Source organism: Pleurodeles waltl, chromosome 5 (genome assembly GCF_031143425.1).
Source record: "Pleurodeles waltl isolate 20211129_DDA chromosome 5, aPleWal1.hap1.20221129, whole genome shotgun sequence".
Lineage (NCBI taxonomy): Eukaryota > Metazoa > Chordata > Amphibia > Caudata > Salamandridae > Pleurodeles > Pleurodeles waltl.
The window spans coordinates 753,593,604-753,609,644 of record NC_090444.1 but is presented as its reverse complement, the minus strand read 5'-3'; positions in this window follow the sequence as shown (position 1 = coordinate 753,609,644).

Below are 16,041 nucleotides of genomic sequence, written 5' to 3'. Positions count from 1 at the left end.
CTCCCTCCCATCAAAGCCCCTCCATGCGAACAACAGACAATGAACACAAGAAGGTCTGCTCCTTATGGATACCCAGCATCAAAATGATCTGCACATAGTTTTTTCAACAGCAAGCATGTCTTACTCCTGAAAATATTCAAGCAAGTCATATCTAAACAGATGAAAGCATGAAAGAGTCTTCTATAGAGCACTTCTACTCAACAAAAGTGTCCCTGCACTTTTAGGTACTGAGAATAGTGGAAACTGAGGGCCGACCAAATTTGCTCATCGTGTTCTCAGCACCTTCTTAAATTTTGATTCCTCTATTATGGATCTCATTTGTTCAAGCAATTGCTTCCACAAACATGCAGTTTTAACAGTAAAGGAGGAGCCTCCTCTATGCTGCCTTTTGAATTGGAAAACCACTAATAAACTGGTGCTACTAGAGTGCAAGGGTCTCCCAGGGGGTGTAGGAGGTTCTTTTTGATCCTCTCGTTGAGATACTTGGACCCCCCACTATTGTGAAAAGCTTGATGTGTCATAATCAGAGCCTTATAGACTATGGGGGTCATTCTGACCCCGGCGGGCGGCGGTTGCCGCCCGCCTGGCGGGAACCGCCATTTGGCCGCACCGCGGTCAAAAGACCGCTGGTGCTATTCCGACCTTCCCGCTGCGCCAGCGGGCGCTAACAATGTTAGCGCCCGCCGGCCCAGTGGGAAGGGGGCCTGCAACATTGAAGCCGGCTCCAAATGGAGCCGGCGGTGTTGCAGGTGTGCGACGGGTGCAGTTGCACCCGTCGCGCTTTTCACTGTCTGCTAGGCAGACAGTGAAAAGCAGGCTGGGGCCCTGTTAGGGGGCCCCAGGACACCTGTTCCCGCCAGCCTCTTCCTGGGGGTGTAAACCGCCAGAAACAGGCTGGCGGGAAGGGGGTCAGAATCCCCTGGGCAGCGCTGCTTGCAGCGCTGCCCTGGTGGATTTGCCCAGCCGGGGGAAATCCGGCGGGAAACCGCCGGACCCGGTTTTCTGACCGCGGCGAGAATGGGCCGGGAAGCACCGCCAGCCTGTTGGCAGTGCTTCCTCCATTCGCGGCCCTGGCGGTCTTTGACTGCCAGGGTCGGAATGACCCCTATGTGTTGCCACACTGGCAACCCATGTAGTTTTCCCAAAATTAGGACACTGCGGAACACCTTGGAATGTTAAACAGTAGGCAGACTGCCATGTTCGGCATAACTTATAACTGTTGGGTCAAATAATATGGAAGACCTAAGTATAGAACATTGGCATAATCTAGCCTAGAAAGAATCAATGCCCTCACCACTGTCATCTGAGCACAGTGTGGGAGGTAGTGCAGACATTTCCTGAGCAAGTGAAAAATCCAAAAGCATGACTTTACCGCTGTTGACACCTGAGCCCCAAATGAGAGTTGGATGTCAAAAATAATGCCCATGCTTCTGGCCACCATTGTTGGAGGGGTGGGGGGCACTTTCTTAGGCCATGCTCCTATCCATCAGGGAAGGGGATTTCACCCAGACAATAGGAATTCAGTCTTTTCTGGATTGCACTACTTGTATTTATTGTACTTCAGCCACACCAATAATGCTACCATACAACAAGCAAATGCCTCCTTAGCCTTTATAGAGTCCTTGGCATACGTCAGCATGAGTTGAGTTTCCTCCACATATGTGATGACTCTTATGTTAAAGGTATCCACCAAATATGACAAATGGGACATATAAATATTGAAAAGTGTGGGACTTAAGGAGGAGCCTTGCACCACGCCCCACCTCAACCTTTTAGCTACTGAGGCACATGGTTTCAGCCAGTCCACCTTTTCACGTCTCTCCAGAAAAGAACTCAGACAGTCAAACCATCACTCCCAGATGTTCTGTTAGATGTAGATGTTAGGCTGAGGGGGCCAGTATAGTGAGATTTGGAGGTGTGAATCTCAAATTTCCCAGCTAAAAAAGCAATGGGCTGCAGGGTGGAGTGGCAGTGGCATACCATTAGCATGTTACAGTAACAAATTGGAGCATTTTATTTGCATCATCACTGGGTCCCAAATTTGTCACGCTAATACAGCTACTTGTAAGCTATGAACAGACACTCTCATTCCTTTTCAGCTTTGCTTGGGCTGGTTCCAGTGAGACCCTGGCATTCACAACTGGAGCCAATTATCAAGGTGATGTCATGGTTACAGGTAAAGTTAGTGTTGCTAACTCATACGGAGCACAGACCATTCTCACGCTGCAGCTCCTCGCCCTTACCACAAGACAGAGACCCCTGCAAGAGCCCGAGGAGCTGTGTCCAATCGGAACAAGCTATCCCATCAAGAAAGAAAATGCATCACTATCACTCAGCAAGCAGAAGTGAGGCTGTGAAGGAGGGCAGAGGAGGGAATGAGGAGGGATGTAGTGGAGGCTGGCTGACGAAAAGTGTTATGAGCCATCAAGCCATATTGGAGTTAACATCATTTTTTGGGTCAGTGAAACCACCTTGCGTCAATGAGATGCAAGGGAGGCGTTCCCGTCCAAAAATGACTCAAAGCCTCTAGTGCCTTATTTATCCTTCTGTGCAAAAAAGGTGCACGGGTGGGAGGCAGGCCTAAATAATGGCACTAAGCCTGCTTAGTTCCATTATTGAACGCCTGGATGAGAGCAGGCGTTAGGGGACCTGTGGACCCATTTCCATGCTTAAACACCATGGAAAGAGCCCACAGGTGCCCACCCCGAGCCCCAGGAACCCACCAGAGGGACACCAGATGATGGGGGACCCCACCCCAGCTAAGTAGGGTAAGTATAGGTAAGTATTTTAAAAAATGTTTTAAGTGCTTAGGGGCCTGAAATGCTCCCCCCCTACATAGCACTGGGATCAATGGCCATGCCCTGGGGACACTGGTCCCCTGTGCTGGCCATTGGGATGGTGGGCATGACTCCTGTCTTTTAGAAGACAAGAGTCATGTGGTATGAATGGTTTTGCGTCACGAAATGACGCTAGTCTGGTTAATGGCATTTTTTTACCTCTAACCAGTCTAGCTTCATTTTTTGAGGCAAAACCCCCTTCCCCCGTACCGCCACCCCCACCCGGCTAACGTAATTTTACCAGACGCTAACCCACCCTTAGCGTCAGCTTGCGGGATTCCATAAATTTGGCGCCTGGCTGGTGCTCTGGAATGATGCAAGGCAGTGCTAAACGTTTTGACGCAAAACTGCATTTGAGCAGTTTTGCATCAAAAACTATAAATATGGGTGTAAGAGGCAAGTCAGAAGTTACATAAACCCTAAGTGTGGCCAAGATTCTTATTATAGATGAAGCAACATCATGGTCTATGAAATCATGCATAAGAAGAGCTTGTACAGAGTATATCCTGAACTCAGATATTTAAAAATGCTCTCAAATGGCATATCAAAGAAAAATATATTTGGCTAGGATCACACAATTTAGGCAAGCAGGGCAGCCATCATCGATTCCAGGTTATCTGGTTTCACAATTTGAAATTCAGCCACCAGATGTACAGTGGCGTAACAAAACTGGAAGGAGCCCCGTGCCCAGAAAATGGAGGGGGCCCCCTTCCGGACTCACTCAGGCTAGGAAGCATGATGAAGGTGCCCCTGGATCTCGGGCCCGCTGTACCACGGAGGCCTGCAGGGGCCTTTGTTACACCCCTGTGTCTTTCTCTCTCTCTCTCTCTCTCTCTCTCTCTCTCTCTCTCTCTCTCTCTCTCTCTGTCTCTCTCTCTCTCTTGCTTCTCTCTCTTTCTCTTTCTCTCTCTTTCTCTCTCTCTGTCTCTCTCTCTTGCATTTTCTCTCTTTCTCTCTCTCTTTCTGACTTTTACATCAAAGGTTACTATTTTGTGGAAAAAATGATCCAGATATAGTATATCCGCCTCAGGACCCACAGATCCAACTACCTAGCCAAGAATGCATTTATTTGGGAGGTATCACATGCAAAACAAAATTCAGAACAATGGTAGTGATGCTGTGACACGCTAAAGTAAATTGAACTTAAGACTGGTTATTCCTTAAAGTATGATGCTTGCACTCTAGCCTATCCAGACATCCTCAGAAGCCCTTAGAATTTGGATTCAAGTTAATATGTTAGTGCTGGAATGACAAAAAAAAGAAATTAGAATTCAAGACTTCCTGGCCTAATCAAAAACTACATTCTGCAATACTTTTAGTAGTAATACAATAGCACTAATGATGCAGTACAAAATGCTATTTACAAACATCTGTGGTGAGGTCTCCACACATGTATACATAGGTTTAAGTAGCAAATGTGCGAGGGACATAGGAATCACTGAAAAATGGGGAATTCTTTCTACAAAATTGAAGGGGTTTAAGGAGAGGTAAGGAGGTGTTCAGAGAAGGACAAAGACACATCCACAAAAAAGTTAGGCTGTTGTAATTATGCACTTCGAAAGTTACTACAGCCATAAATGATGAAAATCAGTCTAGCTTTACACATAGCCAACTACAGGTATTGCAACACACCCCATAGAAAACTAGAGCCAACAAATAACTAGAGAAATGTGTTACAAAGTATAGATCAATTATTGTTGCCTTTTCGAAGGTCCAAATTGCTCAAACTGTGGACAAAGCCCTTTGCATTGTTTTGAACATCACCCAATTCAAAAAAATTATATTTAAGAACGCAAATCCAGTTGCATTTTATAACAAGCCTAATTTTTGTAAATATTTTTTAACTAGAAGTAAACCCTGATGAACGTTAGAACAAGGATACATTTTTCCATTAAAATAAAACCAGTTGCTGACAATACGTGAAAAACATCTGGCAATGACAGTTTATTAATCTGAACTTCACCACACATGTGTGGCTGAACCACATTTAGGGCCATATTTATACTTTTTGACGTAAAACTGCGCTAACGCAGTTTTGCGTCAAAAGAATTAGCGCCGACTAATGCCATTCTGAAGCACCATGCGGGCGCCGTATTTATTCAATGACGTTGGCCGGCGTTAGCCGGCGGCGCTGCCTGGTGTGCGTGAAAAAATAATGACGTTCACCAGGCAGCGCCGGCGTAGGGGGATATGGAGCTTGGGCGCCAAAAAATGGGGCAAGTCAGGCTGAGGCAAATTTTTCGCCTCAACCCGATTTGCGCCATTTTTTTCGACTCCCAACCCCCATTGAAATGACTCCTGTCTTAGCAAAGACAGGAGTCATGCCCCCTTGCCCAATGGCCATGCCCAGGGGACTTATGTCCCCTGGGCATGGTCATTGGGCATAGTGGCATGTAGGGGGGCACAAATCAGGCCCCCCTAAGCCACAAATTATTTTTAAAAAAATACTTACCTGAACTTACCTTAATGTCCCTGGGATGGTTCCCTCCAGCCTTGGGTGTCCTCCTGGGGTGGGCAAGGGTGGCAGGGGGTGTCCCTGGGGGCATGGGAGGGCACCTCTGGGCTCCTTCCGAGCCCACAGGTCCCTTAACGCCTGCCCTGACCAGGCGCTAAAAAACGGCGCAAAAGCGGCTGGACGTCATTTTTTTTGACCCGCCCACTCCCGGGCGTGAATTTTGCCCGGGAGCGTAAATACGGCGCACATGCCGCGGAGTCAATTTTTTAGATGGGAACGCCTACCTTGCATATCATTAACGCAAAGTAGGTGTCCACGCTAAAAAATGACGCAAACTCCATGGACTTTGGCGCTAGACGCGTCTAACGCCAAAGTATAAATATGGAGTTAGTTTTGCGTCGGAAATGCGTAAAAAAAAACGACGCAATTCCATCGCAAACAGAGTATAAATATGCCCCTTAATCACCAAACACATTTTACTGCCTTCACTATGTCGAGAAACACTTTTGTCGATTTGACCCTCATATTGAATTATTTCAGGAGTAGGAGACAAAGGGTTTACAGGCAAAGGATAGACACATTTGGAATGCCTAGGTAAGCTGTCATTGCCAGATGCCACATGTTGGACTTTTCTGTAGGGTCATCCCCGGACTTTTCACCTTCACCCTATTGCTTTCTGAACCCGTTTTTGTTGGCATTTAGGACTCTGCACACTTTACCACTGTTAACCAGTGCTAAAGTGCTTGTGCTCCCTCCCTAAAACATAGTAGAAGTGGCTTCTACCCAACTGGCATGTTTAATTTACTTGTAAGTTCTTAGTAAAAATGGCCCTACTTGTTCCCAGGTTATGTAAATTAACTGCTACCTGTGGGCCTACAGCACTGATTGTCTCACCCACCTAAGTAAATCTTTAATCATCTATCAGGCCTGCCATTGAAGGCCTGTGTGTGTAGTTTTACACCTCCATTTCAGCCTAGCAAAATAAACCTTTTGTCAGGCCCAAACCTTCCTTTTTAATACATATGTCACCTCATCAGCACAGTGGACAGGGTGCAGCATTTAAAAAATTTAGGGCATGTACTTTTTAGTTTTACATCTCCTGGTGGTGAAAAAATCTTACATTTGTTTTTCACCACTGCAAGATGGGCCACACCCATAGGCTACTGTGCAGAGGTCTTCAACTGGGGGGCAGGCCCTCCTAGGGGGGCCTCAAGTGATCCGGGGGAGGGGGGGTGCCAGGCTCCCGACCAAAGATGTATTATGCGGATAACAATGCTTTGTTTTAACCAGAAATCAATTTATTGCATTTTTATAATGGTAACAGAAAGTAACAGCAATGTTTAAATAAGTCTAGACATATTTAAATATTGGCAACTTAGTAGAATAATTGTTAGAAAAATTCTGAGGGGGCCAGAGGATTTTTTTTTCCACCCTAGGGGGTGCGGCATGAAAAAGTTTGAAAACCACTGGGCTACACAATATTGGAGTTACCTCTAATAAATGATAATTTTCAAATGGGAGCAGGTAAACAGCTTGGCATCTTTAGAATTGTGGTGGAAAATCAACTCCCATAGTGAAGTCAGATTTAAAATTGGCATTTTGAAAATGTCACTTTTAGAAAGTTTGCATTTTCCTACTTTAGCCATTTAGGGCCAGATGTTGGAAACTAGCAAATTGCGACTTGCAATTTGCGAGTCCGTGCGACTCGCAAATTGCAAGTCGCAATTTGCTGTGCAGAAAGGTGTCTCAGACACCTTCTGCGAGTCGCTATGGGGTCGCAAAGACTCACCTCATTAATATTAATGAGGTGGGTAGCAATTTGCGCCCCCATAGCGACCCTGGGCACTCACGGGGATGGAGGCCTGCTGGGAACAGCAGACCTCCATGTCCGTGACTGCTTTTAAATAAAGCAGTTTTTTTTTTTCCTAGTGTAGCCCGTTTTCCTTAAAGGAAAACGAGCAGCACTTAGAAAAAAAAAACGAAACCTTTAGTTTTGGATTTTTTCAGGGCAGGTAGTGGTCCCTTGGACCACTGCCTGCCCTGAAAAAATAATTTTGGGTCCAGTCACAAAGGGGAATGGGGTCCCGTTTGCAAGTGGGTTACCATCCACTTCAAGTGGATGGTAACTGCGACTCCATTTGCGACCGCATACGCGGTAGCAAATGGAATTGCATACCACTGCGACTCGCAAATAGGAAGGGAACACCCCTTCCTATTTGCGACTCGGAAATGCATTTTGCGAGTCGGTTCCGACTCGCAAAATGCATTTCTGCATAGCAAACACGCATTTGCGAGTCGCAAACGGCGATTTTCGCCGTTTGCGAGTCGCAAATAGTTTGCTACATCTGGCCCTTAGTGCCTACAGCCTGTCTATGGGTCAAATGACTGGGTGTCACTGACAATTGGTCTTTATGTATTCCTCCTAGACAGCCATGCATAATAGAGAGATTTGGTGTGCCTGGATGGGCCATTACTGGCAGGATGGGAGGGTGGTGCTGGGCATAGCCCTATTTACACTTGAATAGAATGTTTCCTGCCTCCACACAAAAGGCAGCAAAGCCCCTGAAGGTAGTCTGGATGTAGGATTAGGATGCAGGAAGCCTGTCGGCTTCAATGGGCAACCTCTAGCAGCTTCTCCCACTTCAAATGAAGGTCTAGGTATAAATATTGGACTTCAGACCTCCAACTCTTCAGTACACTTCTGGACCAATGGATGCTCTGCCAGGAAGAAAGACTGCTGTGCTTCTGAAAAGACTGCCACTCTGCTGCCCCAAAGGACTGCTGCCTGCTATGCTGAACTACTGCCCTCTTGCTTGGGTCAGAAGGACAGGACCTGCATCTGTTGAACCTAGGGCTCCATAATGGCTCCAAGGGCTAATTGTCTTGCCTCCTAACTACAGCATCAGGATAGGAGGCTAAAACCACCTTCAACCCTGCACCTGAACTCTGCCATCTGTGAGTTCTACCCTGCCAAGTGGTTCCTCCCAAGTCCTGGACCCTTGGAAGTGGGCCTGAAGGTGCTCTGCCAGACCATCTGTGGATCCAGCAGAACTGAAACATCATCTCTGCTGTGCAATCCCAAGGAGAACCAATGCACTGCATTTGCTGCTCCCAGCACAAGGAGTCCACATCAACATCACAGCCTGCATCCGAACCACCACTGTGCAAAGCTCCCCTGATGCAGGCCCTGCCATCGCAGGCCTCTCATCAACAGCAGCCTCAACCATGACACAGGTTCTCCCATTACAGCATCACAGCTCTTCAGAACCAACTCCTCACCCGACTGTGCAACCCAGCCTAGCCCTCATAGATGGGATTATTGACGATGATGCAGGATCTGACATTGTAACTCCGCAGCTCTTAGAACTGATGCATCACCTCCGCTGATTGAGGCACCCTCGACGCTGGAGCTCATAACCCTTCACAACCATGACTTTAGGTACTCTTTTTCAGCAGGCCTAACTGGGTCCCTGTAGCCTGCCCTAACTCCATATTGGTCGGACTGAACTTGTGACTTTGTTCAGATCTGGTGAGACCAGATAGCCACAGTTGGTGTTTTGTGCTTTTTTGCCTTTTTGGCATCTCTGAATTTTTTTAATTGCACATCTCCGGTTCTACTGTTTGGATTTTTGCTGTTGTGGTCTTGATTTGTTTAGTAACATGTACTCTATTTTTCTGAGTTGGTGTGGTATTTATCTTGATTTGTGTTTTTACTTTATTACTGCTTGAAGTGCTGCATAAACACTTTACACATTGCCTCTTACGTTAATCTTGACTGCTCGGTGTCAAACTACCAAAGGGCTGGACAAAGGTTAATTTGGGGTTTGCTTGTTCCTCGCCATGACAAAAATTGTGGTGTTGTTTGAGAAGGGTATCATCCCCCTCAACTAGTAGCCCAGTTTCTTACACTGCCTTTCACCTCATGTGACCCTTGACATGGTTGCAGACAGGGAAAAGTAGTTTGTTTCACCTACAGTCTGCTCCCAGGCTATCCTTTCCTATGTCAAAATTCTGGCTGCACCCCATGTCATGGTTATTGGACGTTTCTAGAGGGTCACCTCTGACATTCTTGACATCTGAAAGGTAAAAACCATTCAATGCCTACATCAGGTAGTGAGATGCATCAACTGAAGAGTGCACCGGTTTATCACCATGCCACAGTCACAGGCAGAAAATCAAAGGGTGGCAAGGGAATTCTGTACATTTGCCTATTTCCATCTTGGGTCAATTATTCAATCAATCAATCACTTTTTAAGAATGCTACTCACCCGGTAGGGTCTCAAGGCGCTAGGGGGATGAGGTAGGGGGTTGCTACTGCTCAAATAGCCGGGTTTTGAGACGTTTCCTGAAGAGCAGGAGGTCCTGGGTCAGACGTCAGTTGATGGGGAGGGAGTTCCAGGTTTTGGCTCCAAGGTATGAGAAGGATCTGTCGCCGGTTGTGGTACAGTGGATGAGGGGGACGGTGGCGAGGGTGGGGTTGGCAGAGCGGAGCTGGTGGGTGGGCACGGGGAAGCTGAGACACTCATTGAGGTAGGCAGGTCCTGCGTTGTGGAGTGCCTTGTGAGCGTGGATCAGGAGTTTGAAAATGATCACCTTGCTGACGGGTAGCCAGTGAAGGTCTCTGGGGTGGGCTGAGATGTGTTTGTGGTGAGGGTGGTTAAGGATGAGGCATGCGGAGGCATTATGAATGCGCTGAAGTTTCCTCTGGAGCTTGGCCGTTGTTCCAGTGTGTAGTGTGTTGCCGTAGTCCAGTCTGCTGCTGACGAGAGCATAGGTGACCGTTCTGGTTTTGATGGGGATCCATCTGAAGGTCTTGCGAAGCAAGCAGAGGGTGTTGAAACATAAGGATGAGACGGCGTAGACTTGCTGGGTCATAGTGAGCGAAGAGTCCAGTATGAATCAGAGGTTGTGCGCATGGGTGGTGGGAGTTGGTGCGGCTCCTATTGTGGCAGGCCACCAGAAGTCGTCCCATGCTGATCGGTTGGAGCTGAGGATGAGGATCTCCGTCTTATCTGAGTTCAGTTTGAGACAGCTTATCTCCATCCAGTTGGAGATGGCATGAAGTCCGTTGTGGAGATTGGTCTTGGCGGTGGCAGGGTCCTTCGTGAGTGAGATTATCAGTTGGGTGTTGTCCGCGTAGGGGACGATGTTGAGGCCGTGGGATCCCACGATGTTGGTGAGTGTAGACGTTAAAAAGGGTAGGGCTATTGACTACACACGGGATGGCATTTCAGCCACTGCACCAATAGCGCAACAGACACTGCTGGCAATCAATGTGAAAGCTGTCTGTGATTTCATAGGCTGATTCACTTATGTGTATGCTGTGCACACATGATCTTCCAGCAGTCACCTCTTGCACATTGTTTTATTCCTGGGGATTCCAGTGACATTTGTCTTATTGGTATGGAACACCACCTCACACTGGGGATACATGTGCATCTGGGGGGATCTCTTACTTACTCATCGATCACACCAACACAGTACACATGCATTATCTCACATGCACTGCATGTTGTGGGCATGAAATAGTAAATGTAGATCAGAAGTTATTTTGTAAAAATATAACAATTTAGTTGCTGGTGATGTTAGGTGTGCTCTCTATCACCATCTCTTCACACACTATAGATGTCCAACCAGACAGGCTCAACAGAGGTACAATAGAGCACACATATGCTTGCAAGTCATTGTTGAACACACTTTTTGGATCCATTAGTTGTGATGTTCTTATACTCCCCACAAGTTGTGTGCAAGATTGTTGTAACCTGCTCTGTGTTGTAGACATTGGCATCTGGCAGAGCTTACATATAGATCTTCACACTATTCTACTCACACATCCACATAAAGAATAGAGATCACTGTTTTCAGGTGCGGGGTCTGGTAGTTACCTAATTTCTGTCTTGGACTGCTAGATTGGTTGCTGCATTTATGTGGCTGAACAGTAATGATGAATGGTGAACTACAACTACATAGTCCACAAATACCATCCCTAAACTTCTCTGTTTATTTCACATAATGTCATCAACTAACATGCACTGCTATTAAAAATATTTTGCTACTTAATTTTCCAAACCAAATACAATTAAAAACTCTTAAATACAAACTCTCATATAATACACTCATCTTTTATGCCTAATATGTTAAAATAATAATTACCACACAAATAATAGGTACATGAAAAATGCATGTTAATTGTTTTGTCATTTTATCAACTCGTCCTGCGTGTGGAGGTGTCTCCTCTAAATGTGGAGAGTAGGCCTAGGAGAAATGTTAATTTTACTGGGGTAATTGGAGTAATTTCAGTAATTATGCATTACTCTTGTGGAATTACAGAAATTATGCAATTACAGTTTGAGTAATTAAAAGCAATTGGGAGGGAACTCCTACCTGAGCATCACAGAACTTATGAACTTTAGGATGCATTTAGTGTTATTTTCTTAGGACAAAATGTATCCTCTGGTTCATTTTGGAAACAGGGGCATACTTTGCACTATGAAAATGCACCTAAGTGCTGGATTAGGCTTCTCAGACAGTTACACATAATTAAGAGTACCTTTACTGTAATTACGGTTTACAGAATTGCACCAGTTATGCACACACCTAGTGGCGAGCTCCATCTTGCATGAGGAGGGTTTCCACCCATATGTGGAGTATCTGCAGTTGGGCAGAGTCTTCCACCCTTTGTAAAAAAAAATAAAAAAAATACATGGAGGAAGTGGAGATCAGCCTTTTTTGTGGTCATTCCAAGCCTAACATGGCTAAGAACCCCCTATTCAACTATCAGCAATTAGCGAGCATTAGTGAGGGGGTCATCCACAAATATCTTTAGCTTTATGGGGGCCTGGAGACCCATGTCGTCATGGCTAAGCACCCCCTTATTCAACTATCAGCAATTAGCGAGCATTAGTGTGGGAGTCATCCACAAATATCTTTAGCTTTATGGGGGCCTGGAGACCCATATGAGTAATGCAGTGCTGACCCAAATTTTTGGTATAACATCTCCTTACAGTGCAGTACAGATGGTTCCCACACCAGGAAGGTGAGAAGTTCTGCCATCAGACCTGGGAGGACCTTCGTTGCTGGGCCCAAATCAGTGCCAAGGGCATTATGGGCTTTTCCTCCTACCCACACTCTTGCCACCCCAAATGGCACCAGTGTATAGAAGCATCCTGAGTATCCTGAGAATATACTAGTTGACTCTCCATAGTTTGAGCATCAGAGAGAAGGTAACAGTATTATTCAAGAATTTGCACATGTGTTTTTATAGTTCAGTTAGAGCATTGATCTAAACTTCCGTGGTGTGTTACATTTTTTATTAAGTGTAATATGATTTATTATTAAGTATTACTATTTATTTTCAAGTTTATTATGAAAGGACTTACGACAAAATGCATCCTCTGGTTTATTTTGGAATCAGGGGCATATTTTGCACTATGAAAATGCACCTAAATGCTGGATTAGGCTTCTCAGACAGTTAAACATATATAAGAGTAACTTTACTGTAATTACGGTATACAGAATTGCTCACGCCTAGTGACGAGCTCCATCTTGTGTGAGGAGGGTTTTCACCCATATGTGGAGTATCCGCAGTTGGGCAGAGTCCTCCAACCTTTGTAAAAAAAAAAGAAAAAGAAAAATACATGTAGGAAGAGGAGATCTGCCTTTTTTGTGGTCATTCCAAGCCTAAGCCTAACATAGCTAAGCACCCCCTATTCAACTATCAGCAATTAGCGAGCATTAGTGAGGGAGTCATCCACAAATATCATTAGCTTTATGGGGGCCTGGAGACCCATGTGGTCATGGCTAAGCACCCCCCCCTACTCAACTATCAGCAATTAGCGAGCAGTAGTAAGGGAGTCATGGAGTACTGACCCAAAGTTTTGGTGCAACATCTCCTTACAGTGGAATACAGTTGGTGCCCACACCAGGAAGGTGTGAAGTTCTGCCACAAGGCCTGGTAGGACCTTCGTCGCTGGGCTCAAATCAGTACCAAGGGTATTATGGGCTTGTCCCCCTAGCCACACTATTGCCACCCCCACATGGCATCAGTGTATAGAAGCATCATGAGAATATACTAGTTGACTCTCTGTACTTACCTGGAAGAGTTTGAGAAGCAGAGAGAAGGTAACAGCATTATTTAAGAATTTACATAAGTGCACATGTGTTTTAATAGTTCAGTTAGAGCTTTGATCTCAACTTCCATGGTGTATTTCATTTTTTATTAAGGGTAATATGATTTATCATTAAGTATTATTATTCATTTTTAAGTTTATTATGAAAGGACTGAAATTTTAAATTTACTGCCAAGCATATTCAGTTTTTGGCTAGATTAATCATCTGAACTTTACCGTACGAAAATGTGACTGTTCAAAAGTTGGTGACAATTTAGCAGTTAAAACATAGTTTCCACAATTGTGAACTGTTGCATTTCATTTTATCACACTTATGTGTTGCTGACATTGTGTATCTTACTTTGTAACTACCATGCATTTGTTGCCATTACATTTATAATTCACGTAAATAATATTTTGGCAAATATGTTACATAAAAATCTACAACAGGGCATAAACTTTTAGAAAGCTATGTTGTCTTGAACAAATGCTCTCTAATCTCAGATAGCCAATATGTGTAAAATGTAGGAGAATAAATGTTATAATATTTAAGCACAGAATTAGTCAAAGATATAAGCTCTAAGCACAACCCTTTCACCCTGGGTGAATGCCTCTATCAAAATGTTTTACATGATGTATACATTCTACCTACTTTGTAGGGCATCAATATTTGTACCAAACCTTTGGATACCTACAGGTTTATTAAAGGTTGCACAATGTCAACTTTTTGAGGATGAAATTTCCCTTTCAACTAAAGTTATACTGACATGCAGTAGCAAACACAAGAAACCTCTCTCTTTTCTCCCTAGTTCTTCTCAACAGACCAGGATCCCCAGATTACATCAAAGCAGGACCAGGAGCAAGGAAAACAATTCTTAACTGTGTGGTGGGCGAGATCACTCAACACCACCAGTGAGTAGGAAGCCACCACCAGAAGCGATTCTACGCCCAACTGGAGACAGGCAAGGTCAGTTACAAAATGGCTCTGGGTACAGACTGAAGAGGCAATTTGGGGGAATCAGGGATGTGAACACCACCAGCCAGCAGGAGGCAGATCTTGAGGCACCTTCAGGTCTTGAAAATCAACAACTTGTAGTGTCTGAAGAGCACCCAGACCACCATCTGAGTCTGTACCCAGCCCAACCAGTAAATGCCAGAGGCCACCTTTCATTGGGGCCTTCAGCTGCACCCCCTCTACAGTCATCATCTCCTCCTCCCAGTGTCCACCCAGAAGAACACCAACAGCAAAGGGATATTTCAGCTTATGACACCCTATGGCCTTCTTGTGTAGCCCACTGCCTTCCACCTGTATATGTGTCTTTGGCTGCTCTCAAGGAGGTCCTAGAGTCGCCCTCAGAGGTTTGGGGAGTGACCTCTGAGGATACAGACACTTAGTGGGAGATATAAAGATACTCCAAGGGATGGTCACTGAACAGTCACAAACTTTATGTGGCCTCATGACCTTTTGTCACACTGACTGCCCCACCCACCCCACCTCCATTTGTCCCATCTCTAAGCACTCAGTTCATCTGTGATACCTATTTCACCTGCCACCCTTGCATTTCCTTCTTCCTGTGGGGTGTCTGGACCTGCAACATCAAACCATTTAAAGTCCATAACAGAGGAGGTCTTCCACATCATTCTGGTGAAGGCAAAGAGAGAAGGATGGCCAAGTACTTTTGGCCCAAGCTAGGAACGGCATTCTGACACGTCCTCTGAAGTGGGAAACTTATTTTATTCAAATTTTGGATAGTGGACTCATTTTTTGGACAATTTATGGATGTCAGACTTTGTTTTTCCTTTTTTACAGAGGTTGAATCCCTTGATGTTTCATAAAGTGCTTTTGTTATTTGCCAACCCCCTCCAAGTTACAATTCACCTCTGCTTTAAGACTCCATTTGACTTCAGTGCAGTTTTTAGTTTCCTCCAAAATTGCTATTTTTTGCATTATCAATATAAAAATTTAAACTCAAACATGTATGTCTTGCTTCCAGTTTCCAAGTTTTTCAGATTAATTTCAGAAAAGTTTTGTTAAATGCTGTTTTCAATAGCAGGATTACATGTTTATATGCAGTACACTTTGAAGGTAAACTAAAAAGGGGACACACATTACACATTTAAGTTGAATGTTTGATTTCAAAATCAAACATTCAACACAGATAAGAATTAGACACAAAGTTGTAATCAAAAAGGTGTGCTGATTTTTACAGTCAAAATGGTTATAGTAACTGTGTAAGGGATAAAGATGCTATTTTTCATACATCAAAAGTTATTTTGAGAGGTTTCCCCTACCACTTTGCTTATGCAAGGTTCGTGGTTAGATAGTTTAGGACTGTGGTTGTGTTGTGGGTGGTGGAACAGGTGGTGTTGAAGCTTGATGTGACATTGGTGGAATCATGCAGATGATTTTGGCAGAGATGTGAGGTTGGCAGGTGGTGTTTCCCTCCTAAGCTGAGGTACCTCTATAGAATATTCTGCATGTATTGGTCGTGAAGAGTAGCATTGACATTGTTATTGCCTCTATCATCTTCATGGCAACGCATGTTATCTTGCACTCCCTCCCCTAAAAGTTAAAAGATGCTCTTGGTGTATGTTTGCCAAGTCTTGGTTGCATTTCAGAATGTTAAACAAGGCATGGGTC